The 8647-nt window shown below is 35.2% G+C and overlaps 1 pseudogene; it reads left to right on the forward strand.

Annotated features, from left to right (window-relative positions):
• Positions 1–7951: 7951 nt before the first annotated feature.
• Positions 7952–8066, forward strand: LOC116587290 (annotated as a pseudogene).
• The last annotated feature ends 581 nt before the right edge of the window (positions 8067–8647 follow it).

Genomic DNA, 8647 nt, shown 5'->3' on the forward strand with positions numbered 1-8647 from the left:
AACTCTTAATTTATTTCGATCTTTTTTATTTTTTAATTTTGTTTATTTATTTGACAGATGGAAATCACAAGTAGGCAGAAAAGCAGTTAAAGAGAGAGAGAGAGAGAAGAGGAGGAGGAAGCAGGCTCCCTGCCAAGCAGAGAGCCAGATGCGGGGCTTGATCCTAGGACTCTGGGATCATGACCTGAACCGAAGGCAGAGGCTTTAACCCACTGAGCCACCCAGGCACCCCTCAATCTTATCTCTGCTGGTGTCATTTCAACTCAACTCTCTCACTTCCTAAGACACTAAGAGCAGCAACACATAGTCACGTCTTCCAGCTATTACTGAATTTCTCCTCTTTAATTACAAGGTTTAATAGAACAAAGTGGTTGTTCCACTCACTTTTCATATTTCTCATGTATTTACACCTTAGCTCTCTCAAATTTCATTTCCCTTCTCGCCATTCTCTTGAAATAGTTCTGTTCACCTTCCAATTAGTATACTGAGTATTTTTTTCCCCAATGTACTCAATACTTGATCTTCTGATTGCATTCTAATGGTCTTTTAATGTTTGGCTTTGGTCTTTGGCCAAAGATGGGTTCTCAACTGTTGCAGGATATTCCAGGCAGTTGAATGAAAAAAATTTCATTTTGTTCATTAATATCTTGATTCAATGTTAGTTTTTTTAAATAACTTAACAACTTGTGTTGTCAGAAAAACAATTTTTTTCTGATGTCATGCAGTGATGTAAATATAGGACATCTTCATTTGGATGAAATTCTTATAGGAACTATTATCATTAGAAAACACGAGGGATGCTTTAAAATATGTATCATGCCATTTTATCTAAAGACAATTTTTAGTAAAATTGGAGAAAATGAAAAGAAAAAACGTCATTTGGAATATAACATTTTGGATTTCCTGAGCAGGGTTATATCAATAATAGAATCACTACTATCAAGATTAAGGAAGACGTTCCATTAATTTTAATTAAGTAAACCTGCCTATGGATTGCCTTTTGAAAAAAAAAATACTTAAGAATTTTATACCTCCCTTCAAATTACTGACACAGACAGAGGTGTTAGGTCATTTCTTAGACTTTTTCATTGCACCCAAAGTGAAAGGGAAGTGGAAGCATGATGAGAATCAGCCTCATTTGCCCATTTTGAGCTTAATAAGGCACTTTTACACAGATACTTAGGGCTCTCTCATGGATGCACTAGTTCTAATTAATGCTTGCCACCTATCATCCCTGGGCTTAAGAACGAAACCAAGAGAATCCCCTAAGGGGGAGGAAAATGAATTTTTAAAAATGTCTCTCTGAAAGATTTAATATAAGTACTTTATGAAACAATATGAAATGATTGAAAAGATGTCTATATGGTTTTCATTAATATGCTCACATTCATGCTCTGTTTGTTGAATAATTAACAGAAATAAATGAACATCTCTTTCCATGTATGATGCAAACATTACGGGCAAGTCACATTTTAATTTCATACTTGATGTTTCAGCTTATGCTATGTTTTTAGTTAGTGCTGGCCTATTAAGCTGCTAATTTATCTACTGTTGTGAAGGCCTCTGGAAATGCTGCTCCATAAATAATAGAGCAGTGATCCATAACCACCTCCCCTGTAACAGCATCGAGTCCACTGCAGCTAATAGGAACGAACTGCCGGTTGCTAGGTGCCAAAATGCTGCTTGCCTATTTAGGAAGTGATATAGTTTTGTCTCCCTGCTAAGATGACAAAACTGTAATTAGAGATTAATCAAGAGCTACATTAGTGCCACAGTTTCCTGCAGTCTGACTTTTGTTGCCCACCAGCAGTTAAGTGCATCTGCCTGTATTTACCAGTTCTCTGGAGATTTAGAAATTTATTGTCATATTTACAGGAACAGCTGCCGTGCAAGTTGTCAAATCATAAAGAACTAACTCAAGAGAATGCATATAATTAACTACTCTGTCTTTAGTCTATTTATTTTTAAAATGAGGCTTCATTTTAAAAGATTAAATAACATATTACATAACCAGCTATTTTTTTTTTGTTGTTCTTGGATTTTGTTATTTTTCATTAAAACATTTCCATAGTAATTTATACTGAATAAATAGAGATCAATTCAAATATTGGAAGGGAGACAAATATATGCTGGTAGCAAAGGAGACTTGAATCTTGTGATTTTTCTGGGAGCTGGGCTGGTGATGTATGTTAACATCATTTAAGATCTATACTGCTCTGTTTTTTAAAGAAAAATAATACTGAGTTATTATGGTATTGATCCTTATTTTGAAGTTTCATTTGCTTTCCTTTTAGATTTTTTTCTATGTGTGCTTTGGGACAAATTATTCTGTCATTTCTATTTACATATGTTGCATTTTTATTTTTTCAAATGCTACAATATTTGGCATGTTAATCACTAGCATTTTTCTTTGTTGAAAGGCTGATATTCCCAGATGGATTCTTGGTTTAGTTGATTACCATGGCAAATACATTGTCAAAATTAAGACTATTGAAATAATTATAAGGTTATGAACAACAGTAAGTAATGAAGGTCTTAGTACTTCTATGTTTATATTTATATGTAATTATCTTAAAACTTGAAGTGGAATTAAATATACTATGTATTTTTTATTATTTTAGTTGTTTTTGTAAATAGTTTTGAGTGAAATCATTGGAAAATTATATTTTTATAAGTACACTTTATAAAATTACATACATATCACGCACAGACACAACACACATATTGAAGCATATTCATATTAATACACTTTGATACCATTTTGACACTTCTAATTTACATCAGAATTTTGGAGCAGTTGTAATTCATTCTAATATTTAATCTGTTAATACAAAACTAGTGCCATTAGAACTTGGAAGTCTCTAATCACCTTAAAAACTAAAAGTTACTTCAAAATAAGCTGAAGTTTTGTGCTCAGATTTTTTAATTACAGTGCTTTTATTTTATGTATAAAATTCTCTTAGATATCCATTTCACTAGTTTTGGGCCCCATAGGAAAAGTATAATTTTCTCAGGGTGCTTGATGCTTTATTTACTCTTCTTCCCTAAAAGCAAGGAAGAAAAAATTGCTTGTTATTGCTGTGATTGTCACTATTTTTAAAAGAAAAAAAGAAAGCATACTATACAAGCATACGTGTATATACATACACATATTCAGATAAAAAAATTGTCAGAAGTCTTTAGAATTATAATAAAAAGAACTATAAGATCAGTTACAGAACAATTTGTGCTGTCAAATTTATTTTGGAGTTTGCATTTCTGTTTTCATTCTAATGTGACAAACTTCTGTGTATTCGAGAAATGTTAATTTAGAAAAAAAATGAAATAGAAGAAATGAAATAGAGAAAGAAATTTTGCATCTGTTACTGAAAGAGCCCCACGGGGACTGAACTGAGAGCTTGAAACCGATCCCTGACTGCTCACCATACTTTTGTTTGCAGTCGAGGGAAGTCTCAAAGCACCAGAGCCGACTCTAACCGGGCAGTACATTACAAGTTGGCCATTAAAAAAAAAAAAAATGAAATCAGACTTCTGCTCATAATTTATATGTATTGGATTATCATATGGTACAGTTTTCAAAGAATACGGATTTATTCAGAATATGGTTGAAATCAGGGAAGTTCCTTTTTGGAAATACCAGAGACTTCATTGATAATTTTATAATTCATTTAGCTGGCATAGAAAACATTGATTTTGAATAAAAAGACAACATTCTTCTTATGTGTGTACTTACAGATATTTTAAATACCAATAATATTTGCTTCAAATAACTTGTTAAATATTTAATCACACTGTTGGAGTCTGTTGGTAAATACATATTTTAAAATATAGAGCATTATAAAATGAAAATATTATTAAATAGAATCTTTCAGAAAAACATTGAACAAAGCTGTTAAAAATAATTAATACGAATTTTTCTCCTTCCTTAATATGTTCCCTTCCATTGAAAAATATGGTTAGGACTTAGAGTTCTCCAGTAATGTTAATTATAGGCAGACTAGTTATAAGCTGAGGTCACAAATTATTTTACATAACATGTCATTATCAATGCAGAAGAGCGTTTTTGTGCAGTGAAAGAGGGCGTGCTTTAGCAACTAATCACTAGATGTAGTTTCATTATTATGTTATTTGTTCTGCAGGTTATTTAAAAAACATCAACAATAATAGTAATAAATCTTGTTATTTTTCTCTTAGGGAGAATTCCAACACAAATATTAAAACCATGAGCCCTGGATTATCAAACTCCAATGATTTAGGGTAGACCGAGGCTCAGTATCCTTTCAACTTTGATATACTAAATACTTTATGTATTAATTCATTTATTAGTGTGATGTGTTAAATAATTTATTAGTTGACTATTTTATTAATGCTATACAAGCTACATACAAACCATGCTCACCATAATTTAGAGGACTAAACTAAATTCACAAGAGTCAGGTGCCTGGGTGTCTCAGTGGGTAAAGCCACTGCCTTTGGCTCAGGTCATGGTCCCAGGGTCCTGGGATCAAGTCCCGCATTGGGCTCTCTGCTCAGCAGGGAGCCTGCTTCTGCCTCTCTGCCTGCTTGTGATCTCTCTCTCTGTCAAATAAATAAATAAAATATTAAAAAAAAATAAATTCACAAGAGTTAAACATGTCCTGGGGTTGAATGCTATTTTGCTATATTTTTGTTTTATAGTTTCAGGAAAATTAATTTCTCATGCCTCAATTTCCCCATCTGAAAAAAATAGAGAAAATAAAATTAGCACACAGGGTGGTTTGAGGTTTATATTATTTGAAACATGTAAAACATTTAAGGTTCTTGGCACATATTACTGTTCCAAATATTTATTTATATACAATCATTGTTATTATTCCTAAGAGTGTCCTTAGAACCCACACCTGGGTTCTAAAACCAGGGTTCTTCTGGGAGCCAGGGCCAAGAGGCTTTGAGTTGCCAGAACTGAAGTTCTAGGAAGAAAAGTAAGGTAGCTGCCTGAACAAGGCTCTCAGGGAAACTGCAGGCCACCAAGCCCAACCATTTCACCCTCACTTTTACTTCCTTCTCTAGACTTTCTGGGTCTCTCTGCTGTCTGCTCCTTGGCTTCCCAGATTTTGTTGTGTGCAGCTGGCAGGAGAAAGGAACACCAAGGAGCAGTTGGCCAGAGAACAAGCCCAGAGCTCAGCCATCTTCTCAGCCCCATCACCTAGCCCCACAGCCATGCATTAGCAACTTGGTGACTGGGTCTGCAGGCTGGGAAGCAAGGACTGTGCCACGTGACAGATTTTAGTGGACCAATGTTGAAGAGACACAGTGGTATCTAACCATGGTGGACAGTTCAGAAAGAGGATGATGAACTTACCCCGGCTGCCATCAGTCAGTGTCTCCAATGCCTGAGAAAGCTGGTAGATGCATTCTGTTAAGCACGAAGATCAAAAAGAGAGAAGAATAAAAACAGAGTTGGTGATATCATGTTCCCTTGGGAAAGCACCTCCAAGAAGACAGCAGGCTGCAGAAAAGCCAAAGTCAGCAAATGACAGACCAGCAAGGAAGGGTGAGTGCATCAGCCACTGATCATGCATCTAACATGCCAAGGACAGCCTTGGGGTCCAGAGACCCAAACAGCTACTCGATAGCTCTCAGACAGGAGTGGAGATGGGGAAGACTCACATCCAGGGGAGAAGACCCATGTAACTAGGAGAGTCTCACCTGCTCTGGGATTGTCTGAATTTTTGTCTGGGCAGCAGGAGGGCACCTGCTGTCTTTATACATTCTTTGCCTGAAAGAGTCAGAGGATGTGGTTCTCTACCCTCTCACCTTGGGATAGTCAGGACAACCATCCTAAAATGATAAGGGAAATCCAGATTGTGCTCCCTATACCCAAAAGAGAGGCTGCTGGCTCCCACACTGAAATGGACACCTCCCAATCCACCAAGAGCTTTACAGTGGAGGAGACAAAGGCTATGGAGAGAGCCAGCTGCTGCCCCCAGCCTAGGAGTTGAACTTGCTCCCTGATGAGCACCCATTCTCAACACTGCAGATGTCAAAGGGCTGCTGGAAGAGGCAAGATTCTGTACTACCAACAGGAAACAGGCATTCTCACATGCTTTTGGTGGGCAGGTAAAATGGGACAACCTTTCTAGAGGTAAATCTCACCATCAAGTTTTAAAATGTACTTTCCCTTTGATTCCCTGTTAGGAACTTGGACTTGTAAAAGTATGCCAAAATAAATATACAAGGATGTCCAGTGCAGCATTGTTCACAGTAGCCCCCAACTAGAACTAATCAAAGTCTTTATCGGCAGGGAGACCCATTAAAAAATTATGATAGGAATGCCTGTGTGGCTCAGTCATTAAGCATCTGTCTTCAGTTCAGGTCATGATCCCGGACATCGAGCCCCCCATCAGGCTCCCTGTTCAGTCAGAAGCCTACTTCTCCCTTTTGCTCTGCTTGCTGCTTCCCTTAGTCATGTGTGCTCTCTCTCTCCCTCCTCTTTATCAAATACATAAATAATAAAATATTTAAAAAATATTCTGTGCCCCTTCCCACCCCATGTGCATGCTCTCTCTCTCTAAAAAAAAATGATGATAGAGGACTGTATGGGCTAACTAGAAACATCTTTAAGAAATAATGGGTGAAAAAAGTGAAGCTTAGAACAGTATATAAAATATGATCACTTTGGGGTTTAAAATAAAATGAATACATGAAATATAATTAGAGATACTCAGGTATGCACATGTACATAGTCTTTGTTTTCCTTCCTTCTCAAAGCAATCATAACAACTTAAGTGGTTTCCTTTGGAGAGACTGAAAGTAGAAGAGAAGGAAACATGCACTTCTCATTCTATATCTTTCTGTAATTCAAAGTTTCAAAACTTAAACAAGTTTTGTTATCATTTTATTGTCAATAGCCTGTTGGTGCTGCCTTTCTGTGACCATGAGGTAATCTAGTTGGAGCATGGCAATCAGAAAGAAAGACCAGGAAGGTCAGTTTCTTTGCTGAGTAGCTAAATGAACCAACCCTAGCTCTACTGTATTTTAGGACATAATGTGATGTAGGATAAAAGACTTTCCTTCTGTTAAAGTCAGCTGAGTCGAAATTTTATGTTAGTTGCAGTCAATGTAATCTAAGCTGATACAAAAGCTGTGGAGATACAAAAGTCATGTTCTGGGCTCTACAAGGTGTGAATTGGGATGCAAAAGTCAGCTCATACTCTGCTACTAACTTCAGCTTCAAAATGAGATACCATTGACTATTAAACATGAAAAACTCAACCTCACACTTAAAGAAAATTGCACTTTAAAACTAGAGCGAGATGCCATTTTTCATCTCCATATTGACAAAGATCAAAAAGCTTGATCGCATCCATACTGTCAAGGGGAAATCAGGACACTGATTTGTTGCTGATGGGATTATAAATGGTGTAAAGCTATGAAAGGGAATTTAATAAAAACTTTCAAAACTGAAAAACTGAACGTTTTAGTTTACTTGTTTGCTTACTAGTTACATCATTGTTTATAAATGCAGTTGTCTTAAAACTACCCAGTTGCTCATCATAACAGGAGCAATTAATAAATCACATTGAATTCTATGAAGTCATTAAAAAGAATGAAATAATTGTACGTGTATTGATATGAAAATACATCAAATGATATTAAGTAAAAAATGCAGAATAGTTCAGCATGGAATACTACTCTGTGTGTGTGTGTGTGTGTGTGTGTGTGTGTGTGTAAGTTGCAGGGTTATTCTAAAATATATAAATCATATGTGGAATGATAAGCAAGAAACTGATAACATCAGTTACCTTAAGGAGGGGAGTTAGGTGGATACAAGGCAGATAAGGAAGAAAGATGACTTTCACTATATATCTCTTTGTACCTTCTGAATTTTGTGCCACGTATTTATATTAGTTGTTCAAAATGATTAATTAATAGAAGGAGGAGTTAACCACAATAATAAAAACATAACTAGGTAGCTTCTTAGCCATTTGGCCAAAATCAAGTGTAGTATCTGTTCTAACCAGTTTAATATCTGATATGGCTTCTATCTAATAGTAAAAGAATAACTTAATTGAAGAATATCGCAAGATGTTAAACCAGAAAAATTTATTATTTCTAGAAGTGCCAAAGTGTATTTAATTTTTAATATTAATTTAAAAATGTTAATAAAGATGGACTGAGTCTTCACATAATTAAAGTTGGCCTAACATGGAAAAAAAAAAGAAAATCAGGTAAATACAAAATGTATAGAGAAGAAGTTGAGATGTATTTTCACTACCATTCTACAACTACATCACTGTTAATATTCTAATTTGACTTATTATAAGAATACAGTTACACATAAATGTGGAATGTATATATTTATTTAAAGAAACACTTGGTTATGCAATTGGTTTGTATTCTGACTTGTCCCTTTATCCCATTTAATATACTTTGAACATTTTTAATGCAAATAAAGAACTATTAGAAATAATTTTAATGGAAAGATAAATAAATAAATAAATAAATCCCACTAGTGTTTTGTTTGGAATTGTGCTAAAAGGAAAATGTACTTCGGAAGAACAAAAACAAAAACAATACCACTTTTCCTTACAAAATCCAGTCTTTCTAGGTGCCTATGGATCAGTCGGCACAACAGTCCAACCCTTGATTTTGGCTCAAGTCATGA

Source organism: Mustela erminea, chromosome 3, assembly GCF_009829155.1.
Source record: "Mustela erminea isolate mMusErm1 chromosome 3, mMusErm1.Pri, whole genome shotgun sequence".
Classification (NCBI taxonomy): domain Eukaryota; kingdom Metazoa; phylum Chordata; class Mammalia; order Carnivora; family Mustelidae; genus Mustela; species Mustela erminea.